Genomic DNA, 21,993 nt, shown 5'->3' with positions numbered 1-21,993 from the left:
AGTTTCTTCTGGCTCTTGTGTTGGGCTATCTTGTAACAGCGTGACAGTTGTACAAGCAGTAGGGATAAGGCTGTCACATGGTGAATGAACTCTTTATGAAATGTTGATGTGTCGACCTACATCCAACAACACTGAAGAAATAGAATATTACAGAAACAGTGGGATTATAGCCGGGGAAAGGAAGGGTGTACTTTGTCACCAGCATGTTAATGGGCAAAGAGCGAGCTCAGAAAGCTTAGTGGGGAAAGAATAAAACAGATTCCCGGTAAATATACTAAATCCAATATTAGCTGCATATTATCTGGCATAGCATATAGTGCACATACTGCATAGCATTGTGTGTATGTGTATATGTGTGTGTATTTATCAAATCTCATTACAGGCTATAAAAAATGTATTATCATCAGTACTTTACTGACGAGGAAGCTGAGATTGTTTATTTCGGAACATTTTATCTAAGCAAGTATTTGTCAAGTATCAACATAATATCATACATGTAAGTTAAATAGTGCTCTGATAATTTAGCCTGGCATTCAAATCCTTCTGCAATCTGAATACCACCTCTCTTTCTAATATTATTACCTGTATTGAGTTACACCAGTCAGTAAAATGAAATCACTCTAGGGATTTCAAAATAAGGGAATTTAATTCAAGAACTTAATTACAAAAATGTTGGGGGGAAAATGAACAACTCCTGCTTTGCAGCATACATTAGCTTGAAATGGGTCATAGATTTCAATTGTAAAAACTAAAACTATAAAAAGTCTAGAAGAAAACATAGGAGTAAATGTTTACAACTTTAGGATAAGCAAATATTTTTTAAATAGGACCTAAAAAGTGAACCATTGAAAAAGTTGATACATTGGCCTTTATCAAAATTTAAAACTTTTTAAATTAGCTAGCTGTGGTGGTATGCACCTGTAGTCCCAGCTACCAGGGAGTCTGAGGTAGGGGGATTGCTGGAGTCCAGGGTGTCAAGGCTGCAATAAGCCAAGATTGTGCCACTGCACTCCAGTATGGTCAACAGAGTGAGACTGTCTCAAAACAAAAATAAATAAATAAATACAATTTTTGTTCCTTTAAGGACATCTTTAAGAAAATGAAAAGTGAGGCAACAAACTGAGAGAAAATATTTGCAATACCTGTGTCTAACAAAGAATTTGTATTCAGAACATATAAAGAATTTGCATTCAGAACATATAACTCAGTAAGAAGACAAACAACCCAGTTTAAAAATGGGCAAAGAATGTGGGTGACCTGCTTTATGTCTCTGGTGGAGCACTGTGGGGTGGGATGCCTCGTTCAGCTTTTCTTAGTTATTTCCTGTTTTTCACTACTGCCCACTCCACTCAGCTGAACACAACCACACACACACATATATGCACACTCCTCTATTCTGGAAAAATGTGGAGTAAAAGCAGATAAATAAAAGCTAACATTGACTTGAACATTCACTTTCCAAAATAGATGTAAATACTTTTTTTTTTTTTTTTTTTTTTTTTTTTGAGGTGGAGTCTCCCTCTGTTGCCCAAGCTGGAGCACAACGGTGCAATCTCGGCTCATTGCAAGCTCCGCCTCCTGGGTTCATGCCATCCTCCTGCCTCAGCCTCCCAAGTAGCTGGGACTACAGGTGCCCGCCACCACACCTGGCTAATTTTTTTTATATTTTCAGTAGAGACGGGGTTTCACCATGTTAGCCAGGATGGTCTCAATCTCCTGACCTCGTGATCCACCTGCCTCAGCCTCCCAAAAAGATGTACATACTTCTTAGAACATATATAAAAAGAAGCTCAGGCCCGGTGCTGTGGCTCATGCCTGTAATCCCAGCACTTTGGAAGGCTGAGGCAGGTGGATCCCTTGAGGTCAGGAGTTCGAGACCAGCATGGCCAACATGGCAAAATCCCATCTCTACTAAAAATACAAATATTATCAGCTTAAGGAGATTTTGGGCTGAGACAATGGGGTTTTCTAAATATACAATCATGTCATCTGCAAACAGGGACAATTTGACTTCTTCTTTTCCTAACTGAATACCCTTGATTTCTTTCTCTTGCCTAATTGCCCTAGCCAGAACTTCCAACACTATGTTGAATAGGAGTGGTGAGAGAGGGCATCCCTGTCTTGTGCCAGTTTTCAAAGGGAATTTTTCCAGTTTTTGCCCATTCAGTATGATATTGGCTGTGGGTTTGTCATAAAGAGCTCTTCAGCAAAGTCTCAGGATACAAAATTAATGTGCAAAAATCACAAGCATTCTTATACACCAGTAACAGACAAACAGAGAGCCAAATCAGGAATGAACTTCCATTCACAATTGCTTCAAAGAGAATCAAATACCTAGGAATCCAACTTACAAGGGATGTAAAGGACCTCTTCAAGGAGAACTACAAACCACTGCTCAGTGAAATCAAAGAGGACACAAACAAATGGAAGAACATACCATGCTCATGGATAGGAAGAATCAATATCGTGAAAATGGCCATACTGCCCAAGGTAATTTATAGATTCAATGTCATCCCCATCAAGCTACCAATGAGTTTCTTCACAAAATTGGAAAAAACTGCTTTAAAGTTCATATGGAACCAAAAAAGAGCCCGCATCTCCAAGACAATCCTAAGTCAAAAGAACAAAGCTGGAGGCATCACGCTACCTGACTTCAAACTATACTACAAGGCTACAGTAACCAAAACAGCATGGTACTGGTACCAAAACAGAGATATAGACCAATGGAACAGAACAGAGTCCTCAGAAATAATACCACACATCTACAGCCATCTGATCTTTGACAAACCTGAGAGAAACAAGAAATGGGGAAAGGATTCCCTATTTCATAAATGGTGCTGGGAAAATTGGCTAGCCATAAGTAGAAAGCTGAAACTGGATCCTTTCCTTACTCCTTAGACGAAAATTAATTCAAGATGGCTTAGAGACTTAAATGTTAGACCTAATACCATAAAAATCCTAGAGGAAAACCTAGGTAGTACCATTCAGGACATAGGCATGGGCAAAGACTTCATGTCTAAAACACCAAAAGCAACGGCAGCAAAAGCCTAAATTGACAAATGGGATCTAATTAAACTAAAGAGCTTCTGCACAGCAAAAGAAACTACCATCAGAGTGAACAGGCAACCTACAGAATGGGAGAACATTTTTGCAATCTACTCATCTGACAAAGGGCTAATATCCAGAACCTACAAAGAACTCAAACAAATTTACAAGAAAAAAGCAAACAACCCCATCAAAAAGTGGGCAAAGGATATGAACAGACATTTCTCAAAAGAAGACATTTATACAGCCAACAGACACATGAAAAAATGCTCATCATCACTGGCCATCAGAGAAATGCAAATCAAAACCACAATGAGATACCATCTCACACCAGTTAGAATGGCGATCATTGAAAAGTCAGGAAACAACAGGTGCTGGAGAGGATGTGGAGAAATAGGAACACTTTTACACTGTTGGTGGGATTGTAAACTAGTTCAACCATTATGGAAAACAGTATGGCGATTCCTCAAGGATCTAGAACTAGATGTACCATATGACCCAGCCATCCCATTACTGGGTATATACCCAAAGGATTATAAATTATGCTGCTATAAAGACACATGCACACGTATGTTTATTGCAGCACTATTCACAATAGCAAAGACTTGGAATCAACCCAAATGTCCATCAGTGACAGACTGGATTAAGAAAATGTGGCACATATACACCATGGAATACTATGCAACCATAAAAAAGGATGAGTTTGTGTCCTTTGTAGGGACATGGATGCAGCTGGAAACCATCATTCTTAGCAAACTATCACAAGAACAGAAAACCAAACACCGCATGTTCTCACTCATAGGTGGGAACTGAACAATGAGATCACTTGGACTCAGGAAGGGGAACATCACACACCGGGGCCTATCATGGGGAGGGGGGAGGGGGGAGGGATTGCATTGGGAGTTATACCTGATGTAAATGACGAGTTAATGGGTGCAGCACACCAACATGGCACAAGTATACATATGTAACAAACCTGCACGTTATGCACATGTACCCTACAACTTAAAGTATAATAATAATAAATAAATTTTTAAAAAAGTTCCATAAATGAGCAATATAAGAACCTGAAAGTATGTGCTTTATCTATGCAGAGATAAAAAGCAAGTAAATGCTTAAAATGCAGGAAGTTACATGGAAATGGCATTTTTAATGAATATGAGCCAAATGCAGTCAAAGAAATATGAAAACAAAAATTTAGTCACATTCTTATCTTATTATGAGTGTATGAATTATTAAATTTTGGATATCAAAATTATGTATAAATTTTAAATAAAATTTTATTGGGAAACAAAAAAAAATACAAAAATTAGCTGGGCAGGATGGCATGCACCTGTAATCCCAGCTAGCTGGGAGGCTGAGGCATGAGAATTGCTTGAACCTGGGAGACAGAGGTTGCAGTGAGCCAAGGTCACACCACTGCACTCCAGTCTGGGCGACAGAGCAAGACTCTGTCTCAAAAACAAACAAACAAAAAAAAGATTGATGTCAGCAAAAATGTAGAGAAACTAAAACTCTTGTACACTGCTTATAGAGATGGAAAAATAGTACAGCCATGTTGAAAAAAACGGTTTGGAAGTGACAACAGGAAGATGGCATAATAGAAAGCCCCAGACCCTCCTTCCTCCATGGAGATACCAGTGGACTTAAAAAATGTATACAGACCAATTGTCTTTGGGAGAAATAACAGAAACAAGTTAAGAAGTTCCTGCACTCCAGGCAAGGACAAAGCCAAGTTCTTGGAAGCCCAGGAGGAAAAGTCATGGAGCTCACTCATTCACCAGAGGCCCTCCCCTCTAGTATAGCATGGTACCATTGGAGAAAACTCCCAACTCAGAGTTCTTCTCAGGCAGAGAGAGAGAAAAGTGATTGTAAAGTGGGATGTCTAATATTCTGACTTTTTGAGGGGGTGTTACTTAAGGGACTGGCTTCTGTCTTGCCTAAATCTAAGCACAGAGAGGAACAAGGCAGCAAGTCAGGGACCCAAAAAAAAAAAAAAAAAGGTGATCAAGAGGACTTGGTTGAGCACGTGTCTCAAAGATAAACACAAGGGGGAGCTCCAGTACCACAACTTTCTATATAGCACCAGAAAGTTTCAATGATGCAGACACTGGGGAAGCTTCTGAGTAAAACTGGCAAACCTCTGCAATTAGATTCTGTACAAAAACTCGGAAAGCACACATCCTCAGAAAAGGCTTGAGAGACCTCCAGAATCTCTAGCTGGGCTAGTTGGCGAACTATCTGTACCTGTATGAAACCAGACTGCAAAGACTGGGAGAAGTGGCAGATAGTTCAAATACTGAAGTCCCAACACAGCATAAAAAGGAGTAAAAGAAACAAGAAAATATGGCCCAATCAAAGTAACAAATATCCAGAAATCATCCCTAAAAAATGGAGATATATGAATTATCAGATAAATAGTTCATTCAAAGAATCATCTTAAGGATGCCCAGTGAATTAAAGGAGAGCACAGATAGACAGCTGGATATAATTAGGAAAATGATGTATGAATAAATGAGAATATCAACAAAGAAAAACTATGAAGAAGAAACAAACAAATTCATGAGTTGAAGACTACAATAACTGAATTGAAAATTTTACTGAGGGAGATTAACAGCAGACTTGATTAAACAGAAGAAAGAATCAGTGAACTTGAGGACAAGTCACTTGAAATTATCAAGTCATAAGAGAAAAAAAAAAAAAAAAAGTGAAGTACAATAAAGAAAGCCTAAGGGACTTATGCTGTACCATCAGGTGGACAAATATGTGCATCATGAGAGTTCTAAAAGAAAAAGGGAGAGAGAAAAGGTCAAAGAGCTTCTTCAAAGGCGTAATGGCTGAAAGCTTCCCAAATGTAAGGAAGGATATGAACATCTACATTCAAGAAGTTCAGTGAGCTCTAAATATGATAAACTTAAAGAGGCCTACACTGAGACACATTACAATCAAATTGTCCAAAGTCAAAGACAGAGATAGAATCTTGAAAGCAGCAAGAAAAAATTAACTCATCACACACAAGGGAGCTTACATATGATTATCAGCAGATTTCTTAGCAGAAACCTTATAGGCCAGAAAAGAGTGAGATGATATATTTAAAGTACTGAGAAAAAGGGGAAAAAATGGCAATGAAAAATACTATATACTGAAAAACTGTCCTCAAAACTGAAGAGGAATAAAGACTTGCCCAGATTAACAAAAGCTGAGAGAGTTTGTCATCACTAGACCTGCCTTACAAGAAATGCTAAAGTGAGTTCTTTAAGTTGAAACAAAATAACATTAGATAGTAACATGAAAGCATATGGCAATATGAAACTCAATGGCAAAAGTAAATCTGTAGACAAACAGAGAATACTGTAATAGGGTTGTGCATAAATACTGTAATGGTGGTGCATAAATCACTTTTAATTCTGATATAGAATTTAAAAGACAAAGGTGAAAAAAAATATGTTAATGGATGTAAAATATACCAAAGATATAATTTATAACATCAATAACTTAGTGTAAAAGGGAATATATAAGAGTAGAGTTTTGGTATGTGACATTCTGCTTAAAATAGATTATTATAGCTCTAACATGTTTTATGTCATCTCTATAGTAACCACAAAGAAAATACCCAAAAAAGTACACAAAAGAGAAACAAATCAAAGTATAGCACTACAAAAAAAAAAAAAAATCAACAAAACTAACAAGAAGGCATCAAGAGAGGGAAAAAGAGAGATAACTACAACATAGAAAATGATAAAATGAAAATAAGTACTTCCCTATCAGTAATTATTTTAACTGTGAATAGATTAAACTCTCAGACCAAAAGACTTAATAAATGAAAAACAAGAGGAAACTATATGCCATCTACAAGGCAGTCACTTTAGATTTAAGAACACACCTGAGCTAAAGGGAAAAGATGAAAAAAGATATTCCATGCAAATGGTAACCAAAGAGAACAGAGGTGCTCATATCAGAAAAAATAGATTAAGTAAGCAACTGTCAGAAGAGACAAAGAATGTCATTATATAATGATAAAGAGGTTAATTATTCAGGAAGATATAACAATTATTAATATATATTTACCTAACAGAGTACCCAAATATATGAAGCAAACATGTACAGAATTTAAAGGGAAAATAGTAACACAATAAGAGTAAGAGATTTCAATACCCCATTTTCAAAAATAGATAGAAAACCAAACTGAGAACAATAGGCATAAGTAGAATAGAACAACACTATAGATCAGTTGGATCAAATAGACATATACAGGACACTCCACCCAACAGTAGCAGAATACACATTTTTCTTAAGTGCACATGAAATATTCTCAAGGATAGATCATATGTTAGGCCACAAAACAAGTCTTAAGAAATTTAAGAAGATTGAGTGGCTCACACCTGTAATCCCTGCACTTTGGGAGGCTGAGGCAGGCAGATCACGAGGTCAGGAGATCGAGACTATCCTGGCTAATACTGTGAAACCCCATCTCTACTGAAAATACAAAAAATTAGCCGGGCGTAATGGCGGGCACCTATAGTCCCAGCTAGTCAGGAGACTGAGGCAGGAGAATGGCATGAACCCGGGAAGCAGAGCTTGCAGTGAGCCAAGATTGCACCACTGCACTCCAGTCTGGGTGACAGATTAAGACTCCATCTGAAAGAAAGAAAGAAAGAAAGAAAAAGAGAGAGAGAGAGAGAGAGAGAAAAGAAGGAAGGAAGGAAGGAAGGAAGGAAGGAAGGAAGGAAGGAAGGAAGGAAGGAAGGAAGAGAAGAGAGAGAGAGGAAAGAAAGAAAGAAAGAAAGAAAGAAAGAAAGAAAGAAAGAAAGAAAGAAAGAAAGAAAGAAAGAAAGAAAGAAAGAGAAAGAAAGAAAGAAAGAAAGAAAGAGAAAGAAAGAAAGAAAAGAAAGAAGAAAGAGAGAGAGAGAGAAAGGAAGGAAGGAAGGAAGGAAGGAAGGGAGGGAGGGAGGGAAGGGAGGGAAGGGAAGGAAGGAAGGGAAGGAAGGAAAGGAAGGAAGGAAGAAAGAAAGGAAAGGAAGGAAGAAAGAAAGGAAGAAAGAAAGGAAGGAAGGAAGAAAGGAAGAAAGAAAGAAAGAGAGAGAGAAATTTAAGAAGATTGAAATCATACCAAATATCTTTTCTAGGCACAGTGAAATGAAACTAGAAATCAATAGCAAACTGGAAAGCTCATCAAAATGTAGAAATTAAACAACATCCTCTTTTTTTAAAAGAGATGGAGTCTTGCTTTGTCACTCAGCCTAGAGTGCAGTGACATGAGACTGCAGCCTGGAACTCCTGGGCTCATGATATCCTCCTACCTCCACCTCCTGAGTAGCTAGGCCTGCAGGTACTTGTCACTATGCTTGGCTATTTTGCTTTGTTTTGTCTTTCATATAGAGATATAGTCTCATTATGTTGCCCAGCCTGGTCTCAAACTCCTGGGTTCAAGCAATCCTCTCACCTTGGCCTTCCAAAGTGCTGGGTTTATAGGCATCAGCCCCAATGCCCAACCAACAACACACTCTTGAATAACCAGTGGGTCAAAGAAGAAATCACAAGGTAAATTGGAAAACCTCTTGAGACAAATGAAAACAAAAAGGTAATGTACCAAGACTTATGGGAGGCAACAAAAGAAGTACAAAGGGGCCAGGTGTGGTGGCTCATGCTTGTAATCCCAGCACATTGGGAGGCTGAGGTGGATGGATCCCTTGAGCTCACAAGTTTGAGACCAGCCTGGGCAAAATGGTGAAACCGCATCTCTACAAAAAATACAAAAATTATCCAGATGTGATAATGCATGCCTGTAGTCCCAGCTACTCAAGAGGCTGAAATGGGAGGATGGCTTGAGCCCAGAAGGTGGAGGTTGCAGTGAACCAAGATCATGCCACTGCATTCCAGCCTGGGCTGTAGAGCTAGACCTTGTCTTAAAATAAAATAAAATAAAATAAAATAAAATAAAATAAAATAAACAAAGGAAAGTTTGTATCAATAAATGTCTACATTAAAAAAAGAAGATCTCAAGGAACCAAACTTTATACCTCAAGGAACTACAGAAAAGAAAACAAAGCAAATTCAAAATTAGCAGAATTTAAAGGGAATAATAAAGATTAGAGCAAATATGAATGAAATAGAGAATAGAAAGACAATAGAATAGAGCAACAAAACTTAGAATTTGTGTTTTGAAAGGATCAACCAAATTGACAGATCCTTAGCTAGACTAAATTAAAATAAAGAGAAGACTTGAATAAATAGTTAGACATTAAAGAGGAGACATTACAACTAATGCCAAAGAAATAAAAAAGATTATAAGAGATTACTGTGGACAGATATACACCTATGAATAACCTAGAAGAAATGTATAAATTCCTAGACAAATGCAATCTATTATGACTGAATCATGAAGAAATAGGAAATTGCAACAGACCTATCACTAGTAAGGTGATTGAACCAGTAATAAAAAGACCTTTTGTTAAACACACACACACACACACACACCCAGGACCAGATGGCTTTACACATTTTTGGGAGAATTATCCCAAACATTTAAAAAAGAATTTATGACAGTTCTTCTCAAAAAAAAAAAAAAAAAAAAAAAAAAAAAAAACTGGAGAGGAGGGGACACTTCTAAACTATTGTATGAGGCCTGTATTGCTGTGATACCAAATCTAGACAAAGATACTACAAGAAAAAAGAAAATTACAGACCAATATAACCAATGAATCTTGATGTAAAAATGTTTGACAAAATATAAGGAAATCAATTTAAACAGTACATTAAAAGATTATATACCGTGATCAAGTGGGATTTATCCCTGGAATGCAAGGATGGTTCAATATACAAAAAAAAAATCAGTCAGTGTAATACACCACATTAAGAGAACAAAGAATGAAAAATCACATGATTATCTCAATTGATGCAGAAAATGCATTTGAAGAAATTCAACATGCTTTAATAATAAAAATATTCAACAAACTAGGAATAGAAGAATTCTCTCAACATAAGAAAGGCCAAGTATGAAAACTCTATAGCTAACATCATACTAGATGGTGAAAAACAGAAAGCTTTTCTTCCAAGATCAGAAACAAGAAAAGAATGCTAATTCTTACCACTTCTATTAAACACAGTACTGGAACTCCTAGTCAGAACAATTAGGAAATAAATAAATAAATAAAGCATCCAAATTGGAAAGGAGGAAATAAAATTATCTCTGTTCACAAAATGACATGATCTTATATGTGGAAAACTTTAAAGATTACAGATTTCAAAAGCTCTTAAAACTAATAAACTAATTCAGCAAAGTCAAAGTTTCTAGGTGCAATATTTTTTTTCTTTTTGAGACAGGATTTTGCTCTGCCACCCAGGATGGAGTACAATGGCACAATCACAGTTCACTGGAGCCTCAACCTGGGCTCAAGTAATCCTCCCACCTTAGCCTCCCAAGTAGCTGGGTCCACAGGCATGTGACACCATGCCAGGCTAGTTTTTTTTTCATCTGTACAGACAAGATCTTGCTATATTGCCCAGGCTGGTCTTGAACTCCTGAGCTCAAGTGATCCTCCTGCCTCAGCCTCCCAAAGTGCAGGGTACAAAATTAACATAAAAGATTAGTTGAATTTCTGTACAGTAACAATATGAAAGGAAATTAAGAAAACAGTTCCATTTATGATAGCATCAAAAAAGTGAAATACTTAGGAATAAACTTAACAAGATGAAAGACTTGTACACTGAAAACTGTAAAACATTGCTTAAAAAAGTTAAGACATAAATAAATGGAAAGATATCCCATGTTCATGGACTGGAAGACAATGTTGTTAAAATGTCCATACTATCCAAAGCAATCTGTAAATTCAGTGGAATCTTTATCAAAATCCCAATGGCATTTTTTTTTTTTTTTTTTTTTTTTTTTGCAGAAACAGAAAGACAATTCTGAAACTCATATTTACTCCAAATAGCCAAAACGATCATGAGAAAGAAGAACAAAACTAAAGGCCTCACACTTCCTAATTTCAAAACATATTACAGAATGACAGTAATCAAAACAATATGGTGCTGGCATAAAGACAGACATATAGACCAATAAAACAGAATAGAGATCCTCATGTATATGGTCAAATAATCCTCAACAGTGAGCCAAGACTACATAGTGGTGGAAGGATAGTGTCAAAAAATGGTGTAGAGAAAACTGGAGGTCCACATGCAAAAGAAAGTAATTGGACCCTTATCTTATAGCATAAGCATACAAAAAAAATCACTCAAAATGAATTAAAGACCTAAATCTAAGACCTGAAACTGTAAAACTCCTAGAGGAAGACAGGAGGGGGAAGCTTCATGGCATTATATTTGGTAAGGATTTCTTGGAAATGACACCAAATGCACAGGCAACAAAAACAAAAATAGACAAATTGGACTACATTAAACTAAAATCTTCTACACAGTAAACAGTCAACAGAGTGAAAAGACAAGCTACATAATGACAGAAAATATTTGCAAACCATATATTTGATAAGGTATTAATATCCAGGATACACAAAGAACTCCTACAACTCAAATTACAGCATAAATAACCCTACTGAAACATAAGCAAAGGACTTGAATAGATAATTTTCCTAAGAAAAAGTACAAATGGCCAACAAGCATAAAAAAGATACTTAACATCACCGATCATCAGGGAAATCTGAATCAAAACCACAATGAGGCCAGGTGTGGTGGCTTACACCTGTAATCCCAGCACTTTGGGAGGCCAAAGCAGGTGTATCAACTTGAGACCAAGAGTTTGAGAACAGACTCGCTAATATGGTAAAACCCCGTCTCTACTAAAAATACAAAAATTAGCTGGGCATGGTGGTGCATAACCTGTAATCCCAGCTACTTGGGAGGCTGAGGCACAAGAAATGCTTGAGCCTGGGAGGTGAAGATTGCAGCGAGCCAAGATGGTGCCACTGCACTCCAGCCTGGGTGATAGAACAAGATTCTATTGCAAAACAACAACAACAAAAAAAAAAAAAAAAAAACACACACACACACAATGAGATATCACCTTAACCTGTTAGGATGGCTAATATTAAAAATAAATAAAATTTTAAAATAAACAGAAAATAGTAAGTGTTGATGGGGATATAGAGAATCTTTCTCCCTCTGATTTGATTGAAATCACAGCCAACACTTTTGGAGCCATAGTGACCTGTTTGAACCCTTCCTCATTCTTCACACACTAAGCCACAGGCAAGTCAAACCATCCACATGCCTTGAAATTTGCTTTGATGATTGCTATAGTCATGCTGGCCCTTCTGAAAGGAATTCCATTTACCTCCATACTTCCCAGTACTAATCAGATCCTCACTGCCAGCCTACATATAACCTGCTTCATGAATCCTCTTGGTTACCCACTTGGAGGTGATATTTTTCCCTCACCTTTGTTTCCTTGACATTTTATCTACACCTCTCTTTTAGCATATGTCACCTTGTATTAAATTTCTTTAGATACAAATCTAATCTCTTTTAGTAGATCAAATTCACCTTAAAGTCAGAGCCTGTATTTAGGTCATCTTTCTTTTCTCCACACTGCTCTTCAACAGTGCTGTGTACCTAATACATGTTCAATAAACACCTGTTGAATAAAGATTAAGTGAATTGTTGAATGAATAAATGGGGTCTACAGATAATTTTATACAGTTGCAGAAATGGATAAATATGTATGAACTCTGCCTATCTTCTAAATCCATTTGGAAACTTTCTCTTTTATACTCCTTTTTAATACCAATCATATTTACACTCATCAAAAGTCTTTCATCTACCAGATATTATGCTTAATGTTTAAGGTTCTCTATAGGTGGTACTAATTGGGCATTGTAAAGAAACTGTTGACAACACGAATGTGCACTAGATTTTGCCTCCTTCCCTGCAAAAACAAATGTAAAACTAATGTAAAAATCACATTGCCTCTTCTTTTGGCACTTAGTAAGGAATGACTCAATGAATGAACTGCCAAGGAAATCAGTAAGGAATTTGAGCAGTTGGAGAAAATCTTTCCCCTGCTAGGTGAAGTGTCACAGGGAAAGAAAACCAACAGCAAAGAGATAAAAGCAAAGTGAAATCCTAACTATGTGATCTAATTTAATATACAGGCTTCCAGCGAATTCTTCTTCACCAAATCCAAATAAAAACAATGTTTTAAACTTCCCCATCTGAAAGGTAAGAAATAATTTTCCTAATTTGACCACAACATGTATATATTTGCAATTATGAAGCAGGAATTGAAAAGGCAAAAGTGCCAGTTATATCTGAACAATTCTAGAACTCACTTGGCCAAATGGATGAATTTGTATCATAAGCCTGCTGGGTTTCCAAATGTGGCTGAGTCTTGTCTGTAAGAGCAACATGGCTGCCATATAGAACTCTAGTAGCTCTGCCATTCCAGAATAGTGCAACTGTCAAATTTCACTGGCATGGCTTGAGATCCCATTTCTTCCATCTTCTATGTGCTCTCCCTCACCTATAACATGTGAAGTCGTCATAGCAGTATTATTGTGAGGGTGATGTGTGATATATTTAATGGCATAGCACAATGCCTGGCATGTAGGAAGGAGCCAGTCCATGCTAGATATTAGTATCCATCCTATTGCATACCCTCTGAGGAAAGCAGTCCAGAGACCTTGCCATTCTCACATCAGAGGCCACTCATTAATGGGAAAACATAAACCAAATGGGAAGTAGTTTATCTCCTTAGAAATTCTTGCTAAGCAAAAGAATTCAAAGGAACACATTTCCTGATTGCAAACATGCTGCATTTAAAGTCTAATTAACTTTCCCACTAAGATTATGACAGGCTATATAGACACTGCCCCAGCTTGAAGGGAGTTTCACATTCTGAGATGAAAAGACAGCAACATTATAATTCAACCAATGTGGTTGAAAGTGCCTTCCCTATGGTGCTCTTGTTCAATACAGGGTTGATTGGAAATGATGCCCTATTTTCAAGAAGATAAGCATCAGTAGCAGTGGACAGAAAGATGCCATTTTTCTTTGAAACCTTTCTTTTCAAGTACATGAGGAAAAACAAGCTTTTGTGTAATGCAAAGCAGCTCCCAGCATACAAACACCAGACCTCCTGGAGAATAGGCCACCTGGGGGATTATATTCACCACCACCTTATTTTCTCTCAAAACAGAGAGCACTTATTCTGAGGGCAATGTTTGTTAATTCCTAACACAGGAGGATTTATGCCAGCCTGCTACTGGTCTGCGCCTTCTTTCATAAGACAGGCAGTAGAGTAAATAAACCTCCTTCGGGGAAGGATGGTTTTCTGCTTTAGCTTTGAATAACCACCATAAAGAAACAATTAAGTAGGAAAGCAGTGACTTCATGTGAAAACTATCATGTCGAGTTAATAGAACACATAGCTAGTGGAATGTAAACCAAAATATGCATTTAAAAAACACACACACACAAACAAAACCAAGCCATTCTGTTGCTTACTGTAATGTGTTATCCAACTCACCAGGGATGCAAAATCATTTCAGTGAATGGTTCTTAGCCTTTTGTGAGTTGAGAATCTGATGAAAACTACTGGGAAAAGGCCTCTATGTAGCTATAAAAGTGTGTATGTAATTTTAAATGCCTACTCCCCCAGCCCCGCCCCACAAATAACTAATCCTCGGGTTAAGAATCTCAACTCAAGAACAGATTATGGGCCAGGTATGGTGGCTCACCCCTGTAATCCTAGTGCTTTGGAGGATGGCTTGAAGCCAGGAATTCAAAGCCAGCCTGAGCAACATAGTGAGACTCCATTTCTATGAAAAAAAAAAATATTTTAACTAGTCAGATATGGGTGGTGCATGCCAGCAGGTAGCCCCAGCTACTTGGAAGACTGAAGTGAGAAGCTTCCTTGAGCCCAGGAGTTCAAGGTTGCAGTGAACTATGGTCACCACTGCACTCCAGCCTGGGTGATAGAGAAAGAACCTATCACCAAAAAAAAAAAGTAATTATGGTCAAGTTCACAGACTCTGGAGTCAGATAAAACCAGGATTTGAATTCTGTTTCCAACTCTTACTGTTATGTAAGCTGTGGAATTTTAAACCTTTTTTATTACCTGAAAATGGAAATAGTAATACTTTTATGTCATAGTTAATTAAGAATATTAAATTATTTAAAGCACTTAGCATAGGCTGGACATGGTAGCTCATGTCTGTAATCCCAGTACTTTGGGAGGCCAAGGAGGGAGGATTGCTTGAGATCAGAAGTTCAAGACCAGCCCAGTCAACATAGTGAGACCTCATCTCTACTTAAAAAAAAAAAAAAAAAAAAAAAAAAAATCAGCTACTCAACAGGCTGAGGCAGGAGAATCGCTCAAGTAGAGGCTGCACAGGTGTGGTGGCAGATGCCTGTAGTCCCAGATACTCAGGAGGCTGAGGCAGAACAGTCGCTTGAACTCAGGAGGCAGAGGCTGCTGTGAGCCGAGACTGTGCCACTGCATTCCAGCCTGGGTGGCAGAGTAAAACTCCAGTGAACTGTGATTGCACCACTAAGCTCCAGCCTGGGCAAGACAGCGAAACCCAGTCTCAAAAAAATAAAATAAAGTATAGTTCTTGGCATGGACTAAGTACTCAGTAAGCATTAATATTGTTATTAGCTATTAAAATAAAATACTTAGGCCCTGTGTGACCAGAAAGCATCTACAATTTTATCTCAATTCTAGAAATATTTACCAAGTGCCTCCTCTTTATGAAGGAGTGCAGCAGGATCCTGACATGGGAACATTGATAATGGAATGAGCTTAAGCCAAGGAATTGATACAGGCCCTGGATATACCCAGCACTGAACAGGGCAGATCTCAGAGTCTTGTCTTCTCATGGTTGGAAAGAATTTGAACAGTCATGGGGCCCACTGTTACCGACAATTATATCAAAGCCACAGCAGAACTACAACTGCAATGCATGTTTCACAAAGGGAAACTTGTGAGTCTTTAGGTAACATTTTATGTATTTAAGAGGAAGGAGATAAACCAAAGATATTAATAATTTATGGACTAAATGGAATTAATAAACCCCACCACTGAGAATTATTTGGTTAACCACAGTTTAGACTACTGATGGATTTTACTCAGAATTCAAGTGGAAATATATGAAAGCAATAGTTTTGAGAACAAAGTAGGTCACAAAGCGCCATTTAAAATAGAATAGGCCAGGCATGGTGGCTCATGCCTGTAATCCCAGCACTTTGGCAGGGCAAGGCAGGAGGACTGCTTGAGCCCAGGAGTTCAACACCAGCCTGGGCAAGAATGAAACCCTGTCTCTACCAAAAATACAAAAATTAGTGGGGTGTAGTGGCACAGGTATGTGGTCCCTGCTACTTGGGAGACTGAGGTGGGAGGATGGCTTGAGCTGTGAGGCAGAGGGTGCACTGAGCCAAGATCATGCCACTGCATTAGCTTGGGTGACAGAGAGAGACCCTGTCTCAAAAATAAATTAATAAAATTAATACAGTATTTTCTGCTCCATCTAAGCAGACGCTCTGTAACACTGTGATAAGATTGAAGACAGAGAATGAGATGACTTGGGATCAGTCTTTAAGTCCACCCCAGTCGATCCAGTAATGCTACAGTCTCTCTTTTCCTTGGGTATGGATTTTATTTATAAAAGACAAAGGAGTATATTTGAAGGAAAATGAGGAAATGAATCAATGACACTATATTCTTCTAGTTTCCCTGTTACCATTCTCTGGCCATTTTCAGGCTCTTTTGGGGGATTACTTTCCTCTGCTATTCTTCTGCTCTCCTCCTATGAGACTTCAAACTCAAATAAAAGTCTGCACAGGCCAGGCAATCTGTGTGAACCACTGATGTAGCACATTTGGTGACTGTGATAACCTGGAGCCTGTGTCCCCTGGGCTAATGGCACAGCCTTTCTCAGCTCCCACCAGTGGTGTCCATCTGGGAATCAGGCACATATTACCATATCTTCCATTTTCCAAGACAAATTTCAAACACAAATTTGTATGCGAAATGTCCAGACTTCCAAATATTGGTAACTAATTCACATTTGAAACAAAACAAAACATTGTCCAGCCCAAACAAAACAGCATCAAGAGTCACCAGTTTGAGTCTTTGGCTCTCAATGTTTGGGTTTCACCAAGTTCTGTCCCTGACCTTATCTTCTCATGCTACAATCGCTTCCTAAAAAAAAAACAAAACAAAAAACAAAAAAACCTCATCTCTTCTGTGGTTTAAAATACCTTTTCTGTACTGAAGACTTCCAAATGTATTGACAGTCATGGCCTCTCCTCTAAACTCCAGACTCAAGTATCTGGCTGCCTGCTCCACATCAACCTTGGGCATCTCAAACACAGCATATGCAAACCTGAACTCTTGATGTAGTTCTAACACCTGCTTCTTCTCTAGTTTCTCTGGCTCAATAAATGGTATCTGTATTGCTCAAAAACATGGGAATTATTCTCTACTTTCTCCTCTTTTACTGCCCTTGGATAGTCCATCATTTCCTGTGGATCCTTCATTTAAAATCATTCTTTCATTTGTCCCCTCATCTCCACCCTTATCACCACAACAAGCCACCATGTGTCCTCTGTTCTCCTGTAATAGTTTCCTAACTGGATTCCTTCTGCCCATTGTCCTGCCAATATTTTTCTTGTAACAGCAAGAGTGACCTCTTAAAATGTTAGGCAAATCAGATTACCTCCTGTTTAAATCTCTCAATGTTTTACAATATAAAGACTTGGAATCAACCCAAATGTCCATCAGTGACAGACTGGATTAAGAAAATGTGGCACATATACACAATGGAATACTATGCAGCCATAAAAAAGGATGAGTTTGTGTCCTTTGTAGGGACATGGATGCAGCTGGAAACCATCATTCTTAGCAAACTATCACAAGAACAGAAAACCAAACACCGCATGTTCTCACTCATAGGTGGGAACTGAACAATGAGATCACTTGGACTTGGGAAGGGGAACATCACACACCGGGGCCTATCATGGGGAGGGAGGAAGGGGGAGGGATTGCATTGGGAGTTATACCTGATGTAAATGACGAGTTGATGGGTGCTGACGAGTTGATGGGTGCAGCACACCAACATGGCACAAGTATACATATGTAACAAACCTGCACGTTATGCACATGTACCCTAGAACTTAAAGTATAATAATAATAAAAAATAAATTTAAAAAAAAAAAAAGAAAACCAAAGGAAGAAAGTATATCAAATAGATAGGATCCTACTATGTCAAATGGACTAAGAGTATTTTTCATCTCTAAACTGGAATAAAAATACCTCAAATAAAAATACATCAACGGGTGATTGTATGTATCCAATGAGGGCTAATACTACTTTTACATTAGTTTTTGTTAGTTTTTGCAGAGAAGGAGGCAAATTCAGTCAACATTTATGTTATTAATAGCCACTTATCATCCCCAATTAGTACCAACTGCAGAGAACCTTCTAAATATTTTGCTGACAAAGTTTTCATTCATATTATTGTAGCCTAAAAGTAAAACATCTGCCTTGATTAAACAATAAACACTGTTAAAAATTGCGGAACAAACCAAGTTTCATTAAAAACATAGGACATACTTAGAATAATTTCACATCCTCGGATTATTTTAGAAACAAGGTTTTAAATGGAAAATGATTAGATTATATTGGTGCAATGTTATATCATAAAAATTGAACCATTTTTGTAAATTTCTCTATTTTCATTTATTTGAATTCACCTTTGCCTTGCACTGTATAGTACAGTCTTAATTTCCAAAGTAGCACCATGAATTCAGCAGCTCATAGTTACATCAGTCCCTGTGGCCCCTTTTTCTTTCAGTTCACACACTCCCATTTAGAAAACTATGGGATCTGCTGAGGCTGGTGGCTGCAAAGCCAGAATGAAGTTGAGAAGCTGCCACTGTAGGTAGCAGTGAGTTCTGTCTCTATAGAACTGTAACTAACTCAGCTCTTTATCTGTGCTGCTTTTTTATTTTTTTATTTTTTTGCTGGACCCATATGAAAGTCATAAATTCATTCCATGATGAGCTCTTTGGTTGACTTCCAGTTTAATTGTGAGCTGAAAATTTTGGCTTCCTGTGAGCCGAGTTGATTGATGGGCCACTGCAAGAGAAGAAGTGGAAATTAAATTCCCTATAAAGTACAGCTCTCATTTTTTATCTCCAGGAATAAGATTTCAGCTTTCATTACACCTCCAAGTGGGAATTCTCCCATTCGTTCATACTTGTACTAAATATACAATAGCAGGCCTTTTTTATTAAGAAAAAAAATTGCAAAAATAAAAACAATCTGAAGAATTGTAAAAAAGGCAACTTTGTTTCTCAGTGGTCATTCTATCTAATAATTATTTATCAGGAACCCACTATGTAGGAGGCCCTGTATTGGATTGGCATCAACACATAAACATGCATAAACAACAACTGGAAAGGACTCTAATGCATCCAGTCCAAATTCTCATTTTCTAGACAATTAAACTTCAGCCCTGAAGAAGAAAAACAATTTTGACAAAATAACACATGCCGTTACTAATAGCAGAGGCTAGAATACAGTATAAAGTAAGATAGATTCCCAGTTCTCATAAGTGTAAAGTATACACACACACACACATATATATAGTTCTTATTGTAAAAATGATGCTTAAGAAGAGCACTGAGCAAAAAGAGTGGACCTGCCATTTGAAGCCACTCCCAGTCTCTCCTGAAATTCCACAAAAACCACAGTGAAGGGATTTTTTTTTAAGACAGAGCACAACATGGACAGGTAAAATGCAAGAAGAGACAATAACAAAATTTAGGCAACTGCAAAAAACAGATGAACAGTCCATGACTTAGTAGACTGGAGACACAGCAAGCCCTTGCATCCGGCTGTGTGGGTTGTGTCCTGCCCCACTTCAGGAGCCACTGCTTACTCGGACTCCGGAGTGAAGCTGTGCTCTGCAGTAGTGCAGTACACACCCTGCACAACAGCACGCCACGACCCTGCTGAGAAAACAAGCACGAATCAGCTATGGGGAAAGGGAAAACCATTTCTGTTTGCCCTTGAGAATTCCCCGAAGGTCAGGGATCAAAGGCACCAGATGGCTCTGGAGAAGATAAATGGAAAGGAAGTGCACACACACACACATCACACTTGTAGTGAAGTGTGAGGCACAGATCCAGTTTCACTTTTTTCTAAATGACTAGTTTTCTTGACTATTTGTGTAATGCCACTGTTTTTGAATACCAAAGACTTGTATCTTTATAGAGCTGCTTCCAGGGTTTTCATTTAACCATTGATCTGTTACATTGCTATGAACTTCCTGCAATTATGGATCTAGGAAACATATAAGAGCTTAGTCTTTAGGTTGGATATTTCCCTGTGAAATACCCCATTTCTTTGAAACTGATTCTTCAGGCCATAATTCTTTGTTAGTTCTCTTATTTGTCTCCTTTAAAACATCTTAGGAATTCACTGTCCTTCGTGAAACTCAGGTATTTTTCTTAACTGTGTCACAACATGAAAAAATTACATTAGTGATTATCAGAACAGAAGTATTATAACCATTATTATTCTTTAGTACTTAGACATTTTTGTTGGTTTTTTTAATTGCATATTTCTTCTGCAAAGTAAGAGAAAGTATAAGACCTTTGGGGTTGAAAGCTGCCTTTATGCAGCTCAGCTCTCTGGCCTCCTCTGTCCATATTCCCTAGCTTGACTCTGCATTCCAGTCAAATTAAAAACTCTCTGATATCTGCCTGCCCACAGCTCCCTATCACCTCCAGCCATCTGCACATGCTATTGCTTAAAAGATTATTTCTTCTTATTCACCTGACTATAACACAGATTATCCTTTAGGACTCAGACATTGTACCCAGTATATGGTTACATAGCCCTCTTACCTGCTTCTGTAATACCCGGTACATCTTCCATCCTGGTGCTTATCTCATTGTGTTGTAATTGCCTAGTGAACGGTCTACCTTCCCACCAGACACTAAGCTCCTTGAGGACAGGGATTGTCTTGCTCTCCGCTATATCCATAGCCTCTAGCATAATCCTTAGTGTGCAGTAGGGACACAGTAGATAGGTCTTGAATGAGTAAGTGATATATGTTCATTGAAGAGTATTTGGGAGAACTGAAAAAAAAAAGTTAAAAGAAAATGAACATAAATCCCAACCCCAGACATGACTCTCGTTAGCATTTTTGGTTTCCTTGCTTCCATTTAACTTTCTCTGTTGACCCCATTGCATACAAAGCTTTAAATGTTTCTGTTCTCACTTCACAGTATACTGTGAACATTTTCTCATGTAACTACAAATTATTTGAAAACGCCATTTTAATGGTTATAACAAGATTGTCCTTTAAAAGCAATAGGTTTATTCAGATATTCTCTGTTGTTGGACTTTAAGTTACTTGCAATGTTTTGCTACTGTAAATAATGCTTAATTGAGTAGTTTTGCATCTCCAGTTACTTCTCTATAATACATCCTGGAAATGCAATTACTGGGTGAAAATTCTACAGTTCTATATGCAATATATCATGTACCTACCTACCTCAATGTACCCTTAACTGTAATATTATCTTTTTTAAAGAGTGAAGATTACATAGACAAAAAAGGATATCTTATTTTTACCTTATATTTATCGGTCATTTACATTACACTCTTCCATGAATTGTGTAATGGTAGCCTTTGTCCATTTTTCTATAGAACTGGTTTTCTTATTGATTTAAAAATTTCCTATATGTTAAGAATAGAAACCTTTGTGAAATTTTTTGCAAATTCCTGAGTTTGATATGCCTTTTGATTTTATTTTACACGTGTTAAACATTTTTAAATGTTACGCATATGTAAAAATCTTTTCTTCTGTGAATTGCCCAATTACTTTTCTAAATAGAATTTCTTGCCCTACTTATAGTAGATATATATTTTCCTACTTAGACATATCCTTAGATGATATATTTTATTCTTCTAGTTTCTTTTGT

The 21,993-nt window shown here is 37.6% G+C and overlaps 1 protein-coding gene across 1 annotated transcript in view; it reads left to right on the top strand.

Moving 5' to 3' along the window:
* The window catches only part of RNF150 (ring finger protein 150), a 281,038-nt gene that overhangs the window by 250,281 nt on the left and 8,764 nt on the right, over positions 1–21,993 (top strand). The gene's annotated exons all lie outside the window — the stretch shown is intronic.

The sequence above is a fragment of the Macaca mulatta genome, chromosome 5 (genome assembly GCF_049350105.2).
Source record: "Macaca mulatta isolate MMU2019108-1 chromosome 5, T2T-MMU8v2.0, whole genome shotgun sequence".
Lineage (NCBI taxonomy): Eukaryota > Metazoa > Chordata > Mammalia > Primates > Cercopithecidae > Macaca > Macaca mulatta.
The sequence above is the reverse complement of the archived record's forward strand: the minus strand, read 5'-3'. Positions and strand labels throughout refer to the sequence as shown.